This window comes from Crotalus tigris, unplaced genomic scaffold (genome assembly GCF_016545835.1).
Source record: "Crotalus tigris isolate CLP2741 ecotype Arizona unplaced genomic scaffold, ASM1654583v1 scf7180000017631.5181431, whole genome shotgun sequence".
NCBI lineage: Eukaryota > Metazoa > Chordata > Lepidosauria > Squamata > Viperidae > Crotalus > Crotalus tigris.
Genome location: NW_024096525.1, coordinates 4,043,069 through 4,060,134, shown reverse-complemented (window position 1 = coordinate 4,060,134; position 17,066 = coordinate 4,043,069). Strand labels below are relative to the sequence as shown.

At 40.2% G+C, this 17,066-nt stretch overlaps 1 protein-coding gene across 1 annotated transcript in view; it reads left to right on the top strand.

The window, feature by feature from the left end:
* The window catches only part of LOC120304224 (opioid-binding protein/cell adhesion molecule homolog), a 619,792-nt gene that overhangs the window by 138,632 nt on the left and 464,094 nt on the right, over nucleotides 1-17,066 (top strand). The window lies entirely within an intron of this gene.

The window sequence follows — 17,066 nt, the reverse complement described above, 5'->3', positions numbered from 1 at the left end:
ATAGATAGATAGATAGATAGATAGAAAGAGAGACAGACAGACAGACAGACATAGAGAGGTGAGAAGTAGATAGAGATAGAGAGGTAAATAGGTAGATAGATAGATAGATAGATAGATAGATAGATAGATAGATAGATAGATAGATAGGTAGGTAGGTAGGTAAGTAGGTAGGTAGGTAGATAGATAGATAGATAGATAGATAGATAGATAGATAGATAGATAGATAGATAGATAGATAGAGACATTTAGTTTAATGAAATGAAGGTCTACGGGTGACATGATAGCAGTGTTCCAAGATCTAGGGGGCTGCCACAAAGAAGAGGGAGACAACCTGTTTTCTAAAGCAGCTGAACGCAGGAAAAGAAGCAACGGATGGAAACTAATCAAAGAGAAATTCATATCTCTTCCACGCCCCCCCCCCCAAGGCAAGGATCTGGAGAGAAGTGAAGACCTCTTATGTTTTGTTTTTTTAAATATAAGTAAAAATACTTAGGGACTTTAATAGTTGCTATCTTCAAATGCAAATGAAGTCCTGAGAATAGGTAATCAACCTCCAGGCTTTAAAATGATCCATTTTGAACCCCAGCTCATCAGAAACCCTCTCTCTCTCTCTCTCTCTCTCTCCCTCTCTCTTCCTCTCTCCCTCCCTCTGTGTGTGTGTGTGTGTGTGTGTGTGTGTGTGTGTGTGTCTATTGGTGAAACAAACAAAAGGCTGAATGCACATTTTTCCAGTGTACATTGTCACAGTTGTGTCAAGGTGTATATCATCTTCAAAGAAGTCCCTGATGTCTCATAGTTCTGACGATCCTAGGCATCTTAGCAACCCTCCCTTTCTCTGACACTGAGATCATATCATCTCATTTGTATCTTCTCCCTGAAATTCTTTCTCCTTTCTCCTATATTTAAGGAAGGCAATTTACCAAAGCTCTCGAATCCTTCATATCCCGTTATGCTTGGTTAAAGTAGTTGGGAGATCCTCAAATTCCCTATTATGCTGTTTTGAATGTAACCCACTTAACTTTAATCATAATTTAGGAGATAGTAATGCTTCCCATTATGTCCTTTCTCTTCTTTTCTCTCCTTCTCCTTACTTGCCAAATTTTCATTTCAGAAGTGGGAAAAAAAATGGAAGAAAGTACCATTTATCTAGATTTCTGAGATGGCCCCATCAGTCTGTAATTGAATCATTGTAAAAAAATACTTGATTTTACATCTTTTACAAGGGAAAAAATTATAGCGTTTTTATAGGTTAAAGCCCATACCTTTGTTATTATTTTCTGAATTAATTGTCTTATGTCTAAGGATGTTTACCCATGTAGTAAGGCTGAATTACTGTTATCCTTCTCATCTTTTTTACTACCTTCCTCTATTGATATCTTATGATTATATTAGTTCATTGTTTGTACCGTATGTATACTGAGAGCTTATGCACCAGACACAATGCATACTTGGTCAGTAAAGTATTCTTTTCTGTTCTGTTTTCTGTTCTATTCTGTTTTCTGGTCCATATGTAAATATGCACAAACTAACGCTGCAATTTTATTCTGATAGCCTTTAGATTCATGTTATTGCATATCATTGAATTGCATAGTTTATTTCATTCATATTCTAGGGGGCCAGGTTTTTGGTGCACCTGGCCTGGAGGTATATCTGTTGAATATACAAATCTGTAATACGGCCATATCCATCCATGATTTGGTGGTGGATGAGCAAGCAGACCTGGAGGCTGTGAAGATCTGAATTAAAGGAAAGAGATTTAAACTGAATCCTAGCAGGATGGGGTCACCATTTGTCCATTGGGGTTCTCCATTGGCGCTACTAGTAACTCTTGATGGGCTGGCACTATCCATGAAGGAACAGGTTTCCAACTTGGAGGATTCTCTAAAACAAAACAACCAACCCATGATTGTGTTTTCACTAAGATACCTTTGCTGAGTAGAAAAGTAACTACATTCAATTCAAATAGGAGATGACATCATCTATTTTCAGTCTACAGCACAGTCCTTTCAACAGTTCCAAGAAGGCTCCACACCCATTTGCACTACTCAGGTGACCCGGAGGACACAAATAAACCTCCAGGTGGCATCAACAATTCTCTAAAAGAATGCAAATGACCAGCTGTCTGCAAGGAGTATAAATCCTTCTATTTCCCCACCATCCAGTAAGAGCTGAAGAAGCTTCTTGGATGAGAAGCGGAATATCTTCAAAGAAAAACAAGCTAGTCCATTTGCCTTGTGAAAAAGCATCTTTGGGATTCAAATAGGAGATGTGAAGGAATCCTCAGCAGAACAGTATGACCTAGACTTTCTCATATCCACCATGATCTGGATATCACAGCCTATGTAGATCAGCCAAAGGAAGCATTCAAAGCACCATCTGGCCTAATTTTGTTCAGTGACTTTCATCTGCTCAGGCCAGAGGACATGGATAAAGTAATTGATCAATTGCATGCATTTTTCTTGCATCTCCTAGTTCATCAAGGCTTCTCCAAACTGATATGTTGAGACTATTAAAAAAAAAATAGTTTCACTGACTATGGATGGGAATTATATGCTTTTCTGTAGAAAATACCTGAAGCTCACACTGAGGAAGGCTGGTTTCTTACATATAACAGAAAGCAGTGCTCCTCTTTGACCTTGGAAGTTGACATGTCCTTCACTGGCTGATCTCACGCAATACGCTCAACTAGTTCTGTTAAAGAACAATGGGGTAAGCTCGGTTGCAACTTAGCTTAGTTGTTGCTTGAAACAAAGCTATTTGGTTACAATACAATATTTTGTAAAAACCTAAAATGAGTAAATTCAGGCATTGGAGGAACAGAAATATAAGTGAATGCAGTCAACAAGTCAAGGGTCATTTTTCAAGAATCCTGCTTGGCACTTTTTTTTAAAAAAAAATATTTATTTATATCTCACCTTTATTATTTGTATAAAGAACACAGGGTGGCAATCATACCTGATACTCCTTCCTCCTCCGATTTTCCCCCCCAACAATCCAAACAAGGTGAGTTGGACTGAGAGAAGATGATGAACAACTTTCAAACGAGAAGTAAACGTTGGTTGGGCATTTCCTTAGCTTAAACATATTTGGCTGAAATTGATTTTCTGCATCTATTTTCATTGGAATCCTGCTTGATATTGCCATAGAAACTGCCAAGGTCAACCTATTGTAAGGGTATTTTAAAACATTTTCTACCTTCTCATGAGCCTCTTTAGGGATTATTTAATAGAGAGTACATATTCTCTGTAAATTACTAAATTATTGGTACAAGCTGTGAATGACATGATTGCAAAGGAAACCTAGGTAGAGAACGAGACGACGAAAATTACCACCATATTAGTCTGTCGTCTTCCACCTGCATTCCTGTATGTTGGACATAAATTTTGAATTCTTTTATTAATCCAGAGAAAGAGACATAAGGTAGCAGCCTTTCCAAGAGAAGCAGAATGGAAAAGTAATTTGCATTTCCATATTTTATTATATGCATGGGAATTCACTCGCTGGAAAGACGTTGCCATTGCTTAAAGGAATGTATATGTATATGCAAATCATCAGTGCTTATGTACATATCACATTTATATTGTGCTTCAATCATGCAGAGACTTCGGGGCTCACAATAATTACACTAAAAAATAAAAAAGCAAAAACCAACAGTCAAAAATATCCAATGTAGCTTCCAGATAACATCTGGCACCAAACACTAACTAGAAATGTTCTGTTTTCAAAATGTTTTGGCAGGTGGATTTGGGGGCAAATATGCTTTTCGTAGGAGGACATTCCAGAGAGCTTAGTTTAGACTGGTTAGATAAATCCATGAAGTTTATCACTGTGAGTCATAATCTCTTACTAATAGTTTATTACTACAAACGCCATACAAATAACTCACTGATTGTAAGGACCCACCCCACTTTGCATCTTAAGAAGACAGAACTCTTGGAATAATTCTTCCAACAGGAATCCTTTATTAAGAAGAAGTGGTTGCAGGCGTGCTAGACAGGACTTGGGGTCCAAGCTCTCCCATTCAAGGTTTTAAGGGGTTCCCCAGTAGTCCCACCAAATCACCCCCCCTTCCAGTGATAGTTTCAGGTATCACAATTCCACCCCCTTTTTTCTTTCTTCCGTCTGGATGGAGACTTCAGATAACTACATAAAAGGCAAATACCCTTCTTTGTTATGGTAAGGTTCTTTGGTGCTAACTCTTTGAGGTTGCAATAAACACACATTCAGCATTCAGCTCCTTAGAAGTCTACTGAAGGAAGTGAGGGCCATAAATCCCCTTTGTTCTCCCCCTTCTCTCCCTCTTATGGCAGAATCCAGAGAAGGCAGAATTGGGAGTTTCTATATTTGATAATTAAAGATGAAATATAATTGGATTCTGACACTGATAGAAAAGAATATTTGTAGTCCAGAATTGAATTGTGCGGTCCTTGGTGCTCTCTCAGCTTGGTTGTTTTCTTGCAGATGTTTCATTACCCAGCTAGGTAAGAGGATCAGTGCCAGTAGGGAGTGGAGTTTGCTTTCATTTTATAGTCTAGTGTCTTGCCCTATCAGTGTTGGTGGATGCGGTCTTAGTAATGATTTAGTAATTAGTTTAGTAATAACCCATTACCAAATGTCTACTTCAGAGCTGTCTATTTTCATTAGAATCATTACAGCTGGTTTTCAACAGCTTCTATTTTGTCCTAACTGTGACTTTTTGCATGAAAATGAGACCAAATTTCCATACTTCCATAGGATCAATGTCTTTAAAATACCAACATAATGGACCAACATGGTACATTATCTCTTCCATGTTTGGCTTATTAATTTCCTGATAACAGCATGGAACCTTAGTTTTCTTTGTTCTGTTTTGCTTGCTTTTATTCTGCTGGTTACACTATCTCAACCATTTGTTTCCCATTTGTGGCCATCTCAATGGTTTTGATTCTGCACTGATTAATTGCAATGGCAATTCTACACAACTTGTCCTGTGTGTTTCTATTCTTGTGGATTTTCTATCCTAATACAATGAAATTTTCAAGAATTCATTCAGTCATCCCCAAAGGCATAAGACCTGCCAGGTTTCAGTCTTGGAAAACAGCCTCCAATTATGGACATTTATAGATACTTAATTCCAGATCTAATTAATGTTGGAAGGAAGGAAGAATGAAAAACAGGAGCCAATTTGACATGGATTGTAAACTAAGGTAGGCTGAAACCCTACTCTTTATTATTAAAGGCAACTAATGTATTCATCGCCACATTTAAAGTACCGTAGTTTGCATTATCTAGCTGCAAAATCAAGAAGGATTTAGTATCTTTTCTAAACCACTTCCTTTCAATCTTAGCTCCTGTTTTGCAAACCTCAATATCTCAAGCCCAGTTTTGGGAGATCTGAATAAAGAACTGCCTACAGCTTTTCCCACATCTAGAATATTTCTAGAAGACAATTCGAAGGCATAGTGCACTAGGACCAAATAAGAAACTGCAAAACAGAGAAAAAGGAAGATGGATTATGAACCAAAGCCTTTTCTTTTATCATCTTTCCTTCCCAGGGGGTCTCTGGCTATAAAACCACTGAATCTAGAATAATGTCTCCGTGAGAAGACAGGCTGCCTAAAAAAAATAGCCAGCACCTGGGCTCCTGTGGCCCTGTCCCTTTAAGCCTCTCTCTAGCCAGCTCAGCAACTATTTTATAAAAGCTGGGCAGTGGGACAGCAAAATATAGTGGTAGTGTTTGGGGGAGAGAAGAGAGGAGGGAGGGATGGAGAGAGGGAGAGAGACAGAGAAAGGGAGAAAGAGAAAGAAAGAAAGAAAGAAAGAAAGAAAGAAAGAAAGAAAGAAAGAAAGAAAGAAAGAAAGAAAGAAAGAAAGAAGCAAGCAGCAAGCAAACCCATGATATCTCCGCTTTGTAAAGAAATAATAATTGTGAATTGGAATCATCAAAGTGTGTTTCTATTATAACAAGCCTCTCCCATTAGCACATCCCTCCTATTTGAAGACCATCCATAGCCTTTGAAATATCATGAAGCCAGCCAGTTCCAAACCACAACTAGCACTTATGTAGTGCATGGACAGTTCCTGATTTCCACAGCTTTCTGTCAATATTAGAATCTACACCTCCAAGCCTCTAAATTCCTTTCTTTGCCTGCTATATTAAAATGTGTAACTACTGATTCCCTCTCCCCTTGTATGTACATACTCTAAAACAGAGTTGTCCAATCTCGGTAACTTTAAGACCTGTGAACTTCAACTCCCAGAATTCCCCAGCCAGCCATAATGGCTGGAGAATTCTGGGATTTGAAGTCCATAGGTCTTAAAGTTACCAAGGTTGGACATCCCTGCTCTAAGACTTGGCCTTCAAGCTGAAAGTAATCTGAAACACAACTACGGAACCAGCATCTTCTACCAATTAATGCATTTTGGCTCTTATTGTTAAAGGCCCTGGAAGGAAAGGATACACTTGGTCTCTCTCCTAATATTCCCCCCAACTACCCTAAATGAATGTGCCTACTAACGTGCAAATTGATTCTCTGGTTTGAAAAGACCAATGAATGCCACAGATGCAACTCCAGGGCTCTTGATTCTGCGATGGTCTATTCCTTAAAGATCCAATATATACTTAGCAATATATGTCTTACAACCGGTGATAGATGAAACCAGAGACACTGCAGTCCCTTTTTGCACATTCCAAATACCATTTCTTGAAATCTTTCCTGCTATTCTCCAGGATATTTATCTGTTCCACAAAGCTCCAAGGCACTGACTACATGATGTGATCATTTGTTTTGCAGTAACCCATTCTAAACTCTTTTTTTTCTTTTAAATGTTGTTGGTTTTTTTGGTGGTGCAGAGAAAATGGTAGAAAACCGGCATGTATTTACCAAGGTCGTGGTGTCCTGAATCACGGGATCACCGCTTGTGACTTTCCTAGCCAAACCAAAGTCAACGAGGGAAGCCCAATTCACTTAACGAGTGCCCGGTTCTCCTCACAATTGCAGTGATTTGCCTAACCATCCCAAAGTTGACTGTGACTCACTTAACAACCCTCTTGCTTAGCAACAGAAATTCTGGTCCCAGTTGTGGAGATGTGGAGGACTACTTTGTGAAGTAGGATGCCATTGAGACAAAAAAAAAAAAAACCCTCGTCTTTCTCCTGTAACGATGTGCCAACACAAAGATATCATTTACGGCTTTCTGCCTGTGGTGTCTTATCCAAATCAACCATAAATATTGCAGATAGTCCTCAACTTGCGACTACAATTGTGCCCCAAATTTTTCTGGGTGAGACATTGGTGAAGGGAATTTTGCCCCATTTTATGACCTTTCCTGCCATGGCTGTTAAGTGAATCATTGCAGTTGTTAGTAACACAGTTGTTAAGTGAATCTGACTTCCCTTGTCATAGGATGTTGAGACTCTAGAAAAGAGTGCAGAGAAGAGCAACAAAGATGATTAAGGGACTGGAGGCTAAAACATATAAGGAACTCCCTCCCTCCCTCTCTCCCTCTCCCTCTCTTTGTCTCCCTCCCTCCCTCCCTCCCTCTCTCTCTCTCTCTCTCCCTCTCTCTGATCTTCTGCTCACCTGGCAAGCTGGCTTCACGCTATTCTCTGACAAGCTGACTCACATTCTTATTGGGCTGGCTCTCTCCTGCCCTTGGTCTGCCATTCCTCTTTCCCCACTCAGTGTGAGAGACAGAGACAGCGATGACAGTGCAAGTGCCTCTCTCCATCTCTCTCTCTCTCTCTCTCTGAAAATGGCAGAGGAGGCTGGGAGCCACAGGGGAAGGCTCAAAGAGCTGCATACAGCTCCAGAGCCACGGATTGCCAACCCGTGGTATAGGGTTTCCTGCCTGAGCAGGGGATTGGACCAGATGACCTCCAAGGTCCCTTCCAACTTTATTATTATTATTATGGATCATCGCACAGTCAGCCAGATGTTCAGACTGGATTTGGCATTTTGTCTACCTATCGAGTCCTTACCCAGGACCTGGGATAGGCAGATGTGGATGTTTGATGGTATTACAGGTATCGTCGCAGGATGGAAGCAGTTCCTAATAAGGCCGCCTTTTGCAACTGACTAATAGCGAATTTGTCAATGCCAGTGGTGTTCAAGTGGTGCTCCAGTTGTTTTGGGATTGCACCCAAGGAGCCTATTACTATTGATACTACCCTTGCTTGCTTTTGCCACCGTCTTTCTATTTCTATTTGTAGGTCTTTGTATTTTGTTATCTTCTCCAGTTCTTTCTCGTCTATTCTGCTATCTCCAGGCACTGCCACGTCCACTGTCCAGACTTTTTTGTCTTTCTTATCGACAATTGTTAAGTCTGGGGTGTTATGTTGCAGGTGCTTGTCTGTTTGAATTCTGAAGTCCCAGAGCAGTTTAATTTTATCATTTTCTATGACTTTCTCTATTTTATGATCCCACCAGTTTTTGCTTACAGGCAAATGATATTTTTTGCAGATCTTCCAATGCACCATTGTTGCTACTTTGTCATGCCGCTGCTTGTAGTCAGTCTGTGCAATCTTCTTGTAGCAGCTTACCAGGTGGTCCACTGTTTTTTTTTTATTGAAAATTTTTTAAAAACTTTGACAAAGACAGAAAAAAAAACAATAACAACTACAATAAGACAAAAAAAACCAAAACAAAACAATACAACCCTCCAAACAAAACAATACAACCCTCCGGTCCACTGTTTCTTCAGCTTCTTTGCATAGGTGGCACTTACTATCTGTTTCTGTCTTCTCAATTTTGACTTTATATGCATTTGTCATTATTATTATTGTTGTTGTTGTTGTTGTTGTTGTTGTGTCACAAAAGGGGATTATATGACATCGGGACACTGCAACTGTCATAAATATGAGTCAGTTGCCAAGCATCAGACTTTTCATCATGTGATCATGGGGATGCTGCAATGGTCGTAAGTGTGAAAAACAGTCATCAGTTCCTTTTTTCAGTGCCGTTGTAACTTCAAATAGTCACTAACAAACTGTTATAAGTCAAGGACTATCTGTACAGTTGAAGATGAAATGTGCGTAAATAAAATGAATAAAACGTTTTAGTAATCCAGTGATACCGGGGAAATAATGACACAACACTGACGTCCATATGTGGACTAAAGTTAAACTCAAAATTTCTCAGCCTTGCTTTACCCCACAAGAATTCTATGGACTCACAATATAATACCTGGGACAAACGTGAACATCCCCATGGCAGACAAATAAAGACATACACAATCTTCACTGCTATTCTTCAGTGTGCTGTTTCTAGGGTTTGTAATAGGTGACTGTTGAACAGTTGATGCTGAAGGTCTTTAAAATATTGTGGCTGGATGTCAAAGCTTATCTTTATGCCTGTCTCCACTCTTTCCCATATAATTACCTTGTGTGCTGCTATCCTTTGTATTCATGTTCCACTGACTTTGATTGAGGGGTGGTAGCAAATAGCCGTTTAGAACAGAAACGGAGATCCAGCTATCATATTAACCATTATTTCTTGGTTGAATCCACATTAGAGTAACAGTGCAATTTTGTACTTTTGTTTTGTGACAGATTTTGCTCCCTTTTCAGGAGTGTGTGGTGTTTTGTTGCTAGTCAAACTCCTTGTAAAAACCCAATCCTTCTCATTTGTACCTGCTTGCCCTCAGTTCTAAATGTGCAAGGCCCTGCTGGGATTATCTGGAATGAAGCATGTGCTTTGCATGTTGAGACTCTGGAAAGACTACAGAGAAGAGCAACAAAGATGATTAGGGGCCTGGGGGCTAAAACGTATGAAGAACATTTGCAGAAATTGCGTAGGTCTAGTTTAAGAGCTGAGGTGGTGCAGCAGTTAGAGTGCAGTACTGCAGGCCACTTTAGCTGACTGTGTTCAGCAGGTCAGCGGTTCAAATCTCACCAGCTCAAGGTTGACTCAGCCTTCCATCCTTCCGAGGTAGGTAAAATGAGGACCCAGATTGTTGGGGGCAATGTAAAATATATATACATTGCTTACTGGTGTACACCGCTTAGAGAGTGCTTGCACTTAAAGCGGTATATAAAGTCTCATAAATAAATAAATAAATAAATAAATAAATAATGAAAAGAAGGACTAAGGGCAGTGGTGGGATTCAGCCAGTTCCCATGACTTTGGCAGAACCAGTAGCTAATTTTTTGTTGCCCAAACCCAGAATGGATTTCTGGAAGTGGCATCCATACAGAGAACTGGTTGTTCACATATTTGAATCCCTCCACTAATTAGGGGTGATACAACAGCAGTCTTGCAAGTACTTGAGGGCTGTCACAGAGAAGAGGGGTTGATCTATTCTCCAAAGCACCTAATGACAGGACAAGAAATAATAGATGAAAGCTTATCAAAGAGAAATCCAACCTAGAATGAAGGAGAAATTTTATGTCAGTTAGAACAATTAATCAATGGAACGGCTCGCCTCCAGAAATTGTGGGTGATCCACCACTGGAGGTTTTTAAGAAAGATTGGACAGCCATTGGTCTCCTGCTCAAGTAGGAAGGTGGACTACAAGCCCTCCAAGGTCCCTTCCAACACTTTTATTCAGTATTCACTGTCTATTTATTTTAGAAGTCAATTGTTGGTTGGGTATAAACTGACCCTACTTCATTATTAAATGCGTTGTTTTGGAAAGTTCTTTAAGTAAGGATGCAGTGCATATTTTTCTACCCTGGAATACATAAATTTAGAACCAGAGAATTACCCTCCAGTCATAAAAGTAATTCTTGCCTATTTGTGAGTTTGCATGGGTATGTGCAGAGACTTGCTCCTTAAGCTATTATACAGTTAAATGGAGCTCTGAAAATGAAGAATGGTACAACCGATAATATTTTGGGCAATACATTACTACCCCAAGGGCAAGGTGATCAGAATGTTGAGTGAGAAAAGGATGTGTCATTAAGCACATTTGCAAATCCATCTCCTAAAATTTGTAACTTGAGCAAAGGCAGGTATAAATATTAACAGAAATGGGAGAGCTATATTTAGAGATCTTTGAATGTCTTTTTTCTTCTTCTTTAAATGGAATTTTCATACCAAGCAAGTCTTTTCAGCTTGTGAAAAGATTATAGCACCCTTCAGTGCACTGGACATGATAGAAAGTCCAACTCAGGCAGAAAAGAATTTCTCATAATTACGCTTGGATTTCTTATCTGGACATTGCGAGAATGGCCGGTCAGATATTTTCATAGCTGATTTTAATCACATTCCTTGTACTGTTCAATATCAGCCTTTGACAGCATCTTTGGCTGGTGGATTCATTTGGAAAGAAAGCTGAAGAGACACAGTGGACTATGCTATGCAAAAAAAAAAAATCTGTCTCCATGGCATCCTCTACCTCAAGGCATCCAGCTAGCCCCTAATTAATTAATAACCTAATCAAATGAAAAAGTTAATATTAAATATCTGCAATAGTATATCAGCATTAATCCCCCAAACCCATGGCTGTTTTTATTTTAATTACATTCCCCTTTTCTCTCTTTTTTGAAAAACAAAATATTAGGATTTAAAATGAACCCAGTTGTAAAACTAATGGCAGTGTATCAAGCTTAGATCTGTCTAGAATAGTAAAACTGAAAGAAAAGAGACGTTTAAGGGGAGAAATATTCTAATCTTGCTATCAAATATGTATGAATGCAGAAGAATAGATGGGATATAGGAAATCCATGTTGAAAGGTTCAGAGTTCAGCATCCTGGTTTTGTCAATGTATATATGCATTTTGAGGGTATTATAATAAGACTGCCGTGTTTCAGTTCATACCATCCTGCTTTGGAATATAAGCTTACCTGTATCCAGGTGTTTGTCTGGGGTTTTTTTTTTTTTAGCTTCAGTCTCCCATAGTCTCTTGTAAGTACCAACAACTTGCTTTGTTCCTTCTTGATTTACTTTTGAATGTTTCCATTCCCCCCCCCCAATCAATGAAAAACATATCACAGGTTTATCTCTTAATTCTGAACTTCCTTTTAGGTAAATAAATAAAATACATTTATTGGTGTAATCACAGGTCATAACATAGAAATGCCATAAAATACAATAAAATGACAATAAAGCAGTGAAATTAGAATATAGAATAATTGAGAATATAGAATAGTTGAAGGCAGGACAACAGATGGAACTAATCAAGGAGAGAAGCAACCTAGAACTAAGAAGAAATTTTCTGACAGTGAGGACAATCAACCAATGGAACAGCTTGCCTTCAGAAGTTGTGTGTACTCCATCACTGCAGGCTTTTAAGAAGGGACTGGACAGCCATTTGTCCAGAATAGTATAGGATCTCCTGCTTGAATGAGAGTTGGATTAGAAGACCAAGTTCCCTTCCAACTCTGTTATTCCTTATTCTGTTATTCTGTTTCTGTGGTATTAGATGTCAAAAATTACAACAAAATAAAGCCAAAACTACAACTAAGCATTTCTTTCTGAGTTTAAATGGCAGTAGAGCAAAAGGAGCAACAGTTGGAAACACATCTCTTGAGCTCATCTACCATGAATAACTTGGTGCCAATCTTCAGTGTAAATTGGGAAATGGACATCCTTTTGAATAATAAGGCTCAGCCCCAAAGATATGGGGTAGCTATGTAATTTTGGCCAGAAGTAAAGCCACACCTGGACATAGTGGTATACTCCTGCAACATCACAACATGTAGTGAGCATGATTCTGGTCTGCTCCTTTTGGTGGCCAGACCCAGGACTTTCCTCCTTTTCACAGTAGGTTCACAGGGTTTTTTTGTTTTTGTTTTTTGTTTCCCATGGTAAAATATAATCAGTGCATAATGTAGATTGCGCTTATTTTTGTGGCACAACCTTCCCATTGCTTTCTTTCCCACTGTTCTGATGCCTTTTATGTACAAGATCAAATGCATTGCTTCAAATTGCAAAAGTCTGTTGACCTTCTGCGACAGGGTGAACAACTGAGTATAATACATATAATACAATAAGACAGACTTATTGTCCTTTGAGTGGAATACACAGAAAGTCACCTTCCCTCTTTAAGTGGTGCCATCAAGAGACAGTTGGAAGTGCATCTTCTTCCTTTTTTGCACCCGTCTTTGGTCCTTAACCACAGCTTCCTGCATTCTGCCTCAGGTTTGCTGTCTTCTCCACTCCTGCCCTCCTTTCTCCTAACCCATCTCTCAGAAAAAAAAATGATCAGAAGCGTAATCTCTGGGGAGGCTTTGATCTCTGCTTGCCCTTGTAAATCATTCAACAGAGCAGCCACCTTTACAAAACTCGGCTTCCTTAAATGTTTCAGTGCATTTACTGCTCTCTCTGGGGCCTTTGCCTATATCCCACAAGCTAGCGCATGAAACAGAAGCTGCCTTTTCCCCCCTCCTCCCCAAATTCTCTCTGATGCTCAAACCGCAATCACCTTAATTGCTGCTTATCAACAGTAAATCAGCAGTCCTCTAGATGCACCTGAAATTAACTTGCCCTTCCATTCCTTCCATGGGCATTTGAAAAGGGGGGGGGGGAAGCACACATTTCCATCCTTCAACATGTGCAGAAAAGCAATTACAGTTTTCTCCTTGTTCTAGCCATGATGGTGGAGTTAGGAAGGCATGGCTCAGATGGAAACATCCCTGAATTAAATCTTCAGAAATGACTCCCTTTGGAAACGAAGGCAGCTTCCATCTGTTCCTAGCGTTGCTAACAGCCGGATCTGTAATCAGCTTGCTTGCTTTTCACCACGTGAGAACAAACTCTTACAAAACAGAGAGGTCAGGAGGAGAGGGAGAGAGAGAGGGAGAAAGAAAGAGAGAGAGAGAGAGAGAGACACACGGACTCAGGCTGGAAAATAATGAATGTGTTAATTAAGAAAATGAACTTTTTTTGTAAGTCTTGGAGCACACAGGAAAGCAGAATTGCTATAAGTTGGACCTTTTCAACACAATGGCTTCCCTTTTCTTCCCAATGATCAGTTATGTGAGCTGTTCCCTTAAATACTTCTTACTGCAAATAATTATCGATTTTCATTTAATGATTTGCATTTCTCATACTTCCCGTCTTAGCCTACAACTTACGAGTTTATCTGGATGGCCGACTAAATGGGTATCTTTCTAACTAATGTGATCCTGCAGACTAACAAATGTGGTGCTATCTATTTAGGCCTTTCTTTCTTTCTTTCTTTCTTTCTTTCTTTCTTTCTTTCTTTCTTTCTTTCTTTCTTTCTTTTCTTTTTCTTTTTGTATAGTTGGATTATAATTGGCTTTAAATTCCAAGCTGCTCATTGTTAATGATATCCAGTCCATTTTAATTAAAGGGACACTGTCAAGTACTTCCTTTATAGTTCCCCCTCCCACTTGGCGGGTGTACTCTCAGTTGTAATATCTTTTTTTTTTTTTTGCAAGCTTGGAGCTAATAATTAAAGTAATTCTCTGCTGATTTTGTCCTTTTCAGTTGGGCAAACTTTGATCCATTATTTTTATTTAAACAAAGCTGAAATTAACATGAATGTTTTCTTTCTTTCTTTTTTTTTAATCCCCTGACTATTTTTCAGCTGCAGGCAGCACCTCTTTCTACTGTGTTTTTTTTCCTCACCTTTCCACAGTTCCTTGTTCTCTAATAAGTTAGACCAGGGGTAGTCAATCTTGGTTCTTTGACGACTCGTGGACTTCAACTCCCAGAATTCCTGAGCCAGCATGGCTCAGTTTGGAAACCTCTCCCTTTCCCCTCAGCATGGCTGGCTCAGGAATTCTGGGAGTTGAAGTCCACGAATCATAAAAGAGCCAAGGTTGCCTACCCCTGGCCTAGGCCTAGGCCACTTTATGACTCGTGGACTTCAACTCCCAGAATTCCTGAGCCAGCATGGCTCAGCTTGGAAATCTCTCCCTTTCCCCTCAGCATGTCTGGCTCAGGAATTCTGGGTGTTGAATTCCATGCGTCATAAAAGAGCCAAGGTTGACTACCCCTGAGACTGTATGGAGAGCCTTTCAGAAAAAAATCAAGAAGTTTGTTATGAAGTCAAGGACAAAGCCAGAAGGCAGAGTCCTTGGAGGGGGGGAGATGGAGATAACAGCATTGTACCAATGCAATATAAGCACCACCCCTTTACACATATTTTGCAACACTATGCACAGATGTAAAGTGGACAAAACGTGCATCTTAGCAGCGGTAAGCTGGAAACTGAAAACAATAGTGAGGGATAACAAGCTGCTAGGCAAGAAAGTTAAGGAATTAGGAGCACAAATGGTATTTTCATCTGTACTTCCAATCAAAGGTCAACATCCAATGAGGGAAACAAAGGATTCTAGAAATGAGTTGTTGGCTTACGGGTTAGTGACTCCAAGAGACAGAAAAACATGCTCGGCTTCAGAAGTTGTGTTGCTTCATCACTGGAGGATTTAAGAAAAGACTGGACAGCCACCAGTCTAAAATGGTATTGGGCAAGAGTAGGCAACCTTGGCTCTTTTATGACTCATGGACTTCAACTCCCAGAATTCCTGAGCCAGCCATGCTGAGGGGAAAGAGAGAGGTTTTCAAGCTGAGCCATGCTCGCTCAGGAATTCTGGGAGTCGAAGTTCATGAGTCATAAAAGAGCCAAGGTTGCCTACCCCTGGTATAGGGTCTCCTGTTGAGCAGGGGATTGGACTAGAAGACCTCACTGGTCCTTCCAACTCTATTCTATTCTAGTCTGATTCTGATTCTGGACCAGTATCTGCATTACCTACATGAAGGGCTTCTGACAAGGGATAAGTTGCACCTCACAAGAACCAGGAAAGCAGCTGTCCTCCCTTTAATGAATGTGCTGGATCCTACGGATAGAAGGTTTGATTGGGAAGACAGAAATGTCTAAGTGGAGACATCATACAGGCATAGGCCTCTGCAGTAAGCCAAAACTGTGTCAAAATTACGACATGTGCATGGTGAACATCATGACGCCAGTGTCTGACAAAAGTCTGACAAATTGAATGGAATGGAATACTTCCTTTGGCCAAGTGTGATTAGACATACAAGGAATTTATCTCTAGTACAGATGCCCTCAGTGTACATTAAAACAACAACATAGTCACCACCATCATCATGGTAATACCATTAAAAGGGGAGAATAAAGAAGATAATAAGGATAAATAATATATTACAGAAATACTACAGGAAGCAGGCATGAGCTTAAATGGACTCCAGAAGATGGCAGAAGACAGGGAGACCTGGAGGAACATTGTCCATGGGGTCGTGATGGGTCGGACATGACTTTGCAACTAACAGCAACATAGCACTGTGAGAATTAGGTGTTCAGCAGAGTGATGGCAGGAGGGGAAAAAAAACTGTCCCTGTGTCTAGTTCAGTGCTTCTCAACGTTTGTGTGACGGTGACCCCCGTCACACAAACGTTCCCCCCATGCACGCCGCCACCCCCCATGCACGGCGCGTGTGTGCGGCGCTGCGAAAAATGGCGGATCGCCGCCTTTGGCGACCCCCGAAAAATGGTCGATCGACCCCAAATGGGGTCGCGACCCATAGGTTGAGAACTGCTGGTCTAGTTGTTTCGACATGTAGTGCTCTATAGCAGCATTCTCCAACCTTTCGGGCACCAGGGACCGATTCCATGGAGAATGGTTTTTCCACAGACTGGAGGGGGCGTGCCTGCATCCCATAGATGGATTTTCACTTGTTTGCATGGACCGGTTTCTGACATGCTGCAGCCTGGTGAAGGTCCACGGATCAGGGGGTTGGGGACCCGTGCTCTATAGCACCATCTTGAGGAGAGGAGTTGAAACAGTTTATGTCCAGGATGTGAGGGATCTGCAGGCATCTTCTCAGCTCTTTTTTTGACTCATGCAATATATAGGTCTTCCATGGAATGGAGGCTGGTTGCAAATGCAGTTTTATGCCATGATACTTACTTTATCACCTGCCTCTTGCCCACAAAGATACCCACAAGATGGATTAGGGCAGAACTTTGAGATTTACAGCAAACTGTATGCAGATGTCTCATTTCTCATGAATGCTACTTGGATCACTATAACCCAGTCAAGATTTCACTATGTATCTCCTTGATACATAGGATTTCGGGAAACTATATTGAATGTTTGGGCAGTCTTGAGCTCCTTCGGGGAAAGATGGAATATAAATATAATGTAATTACACTGATAG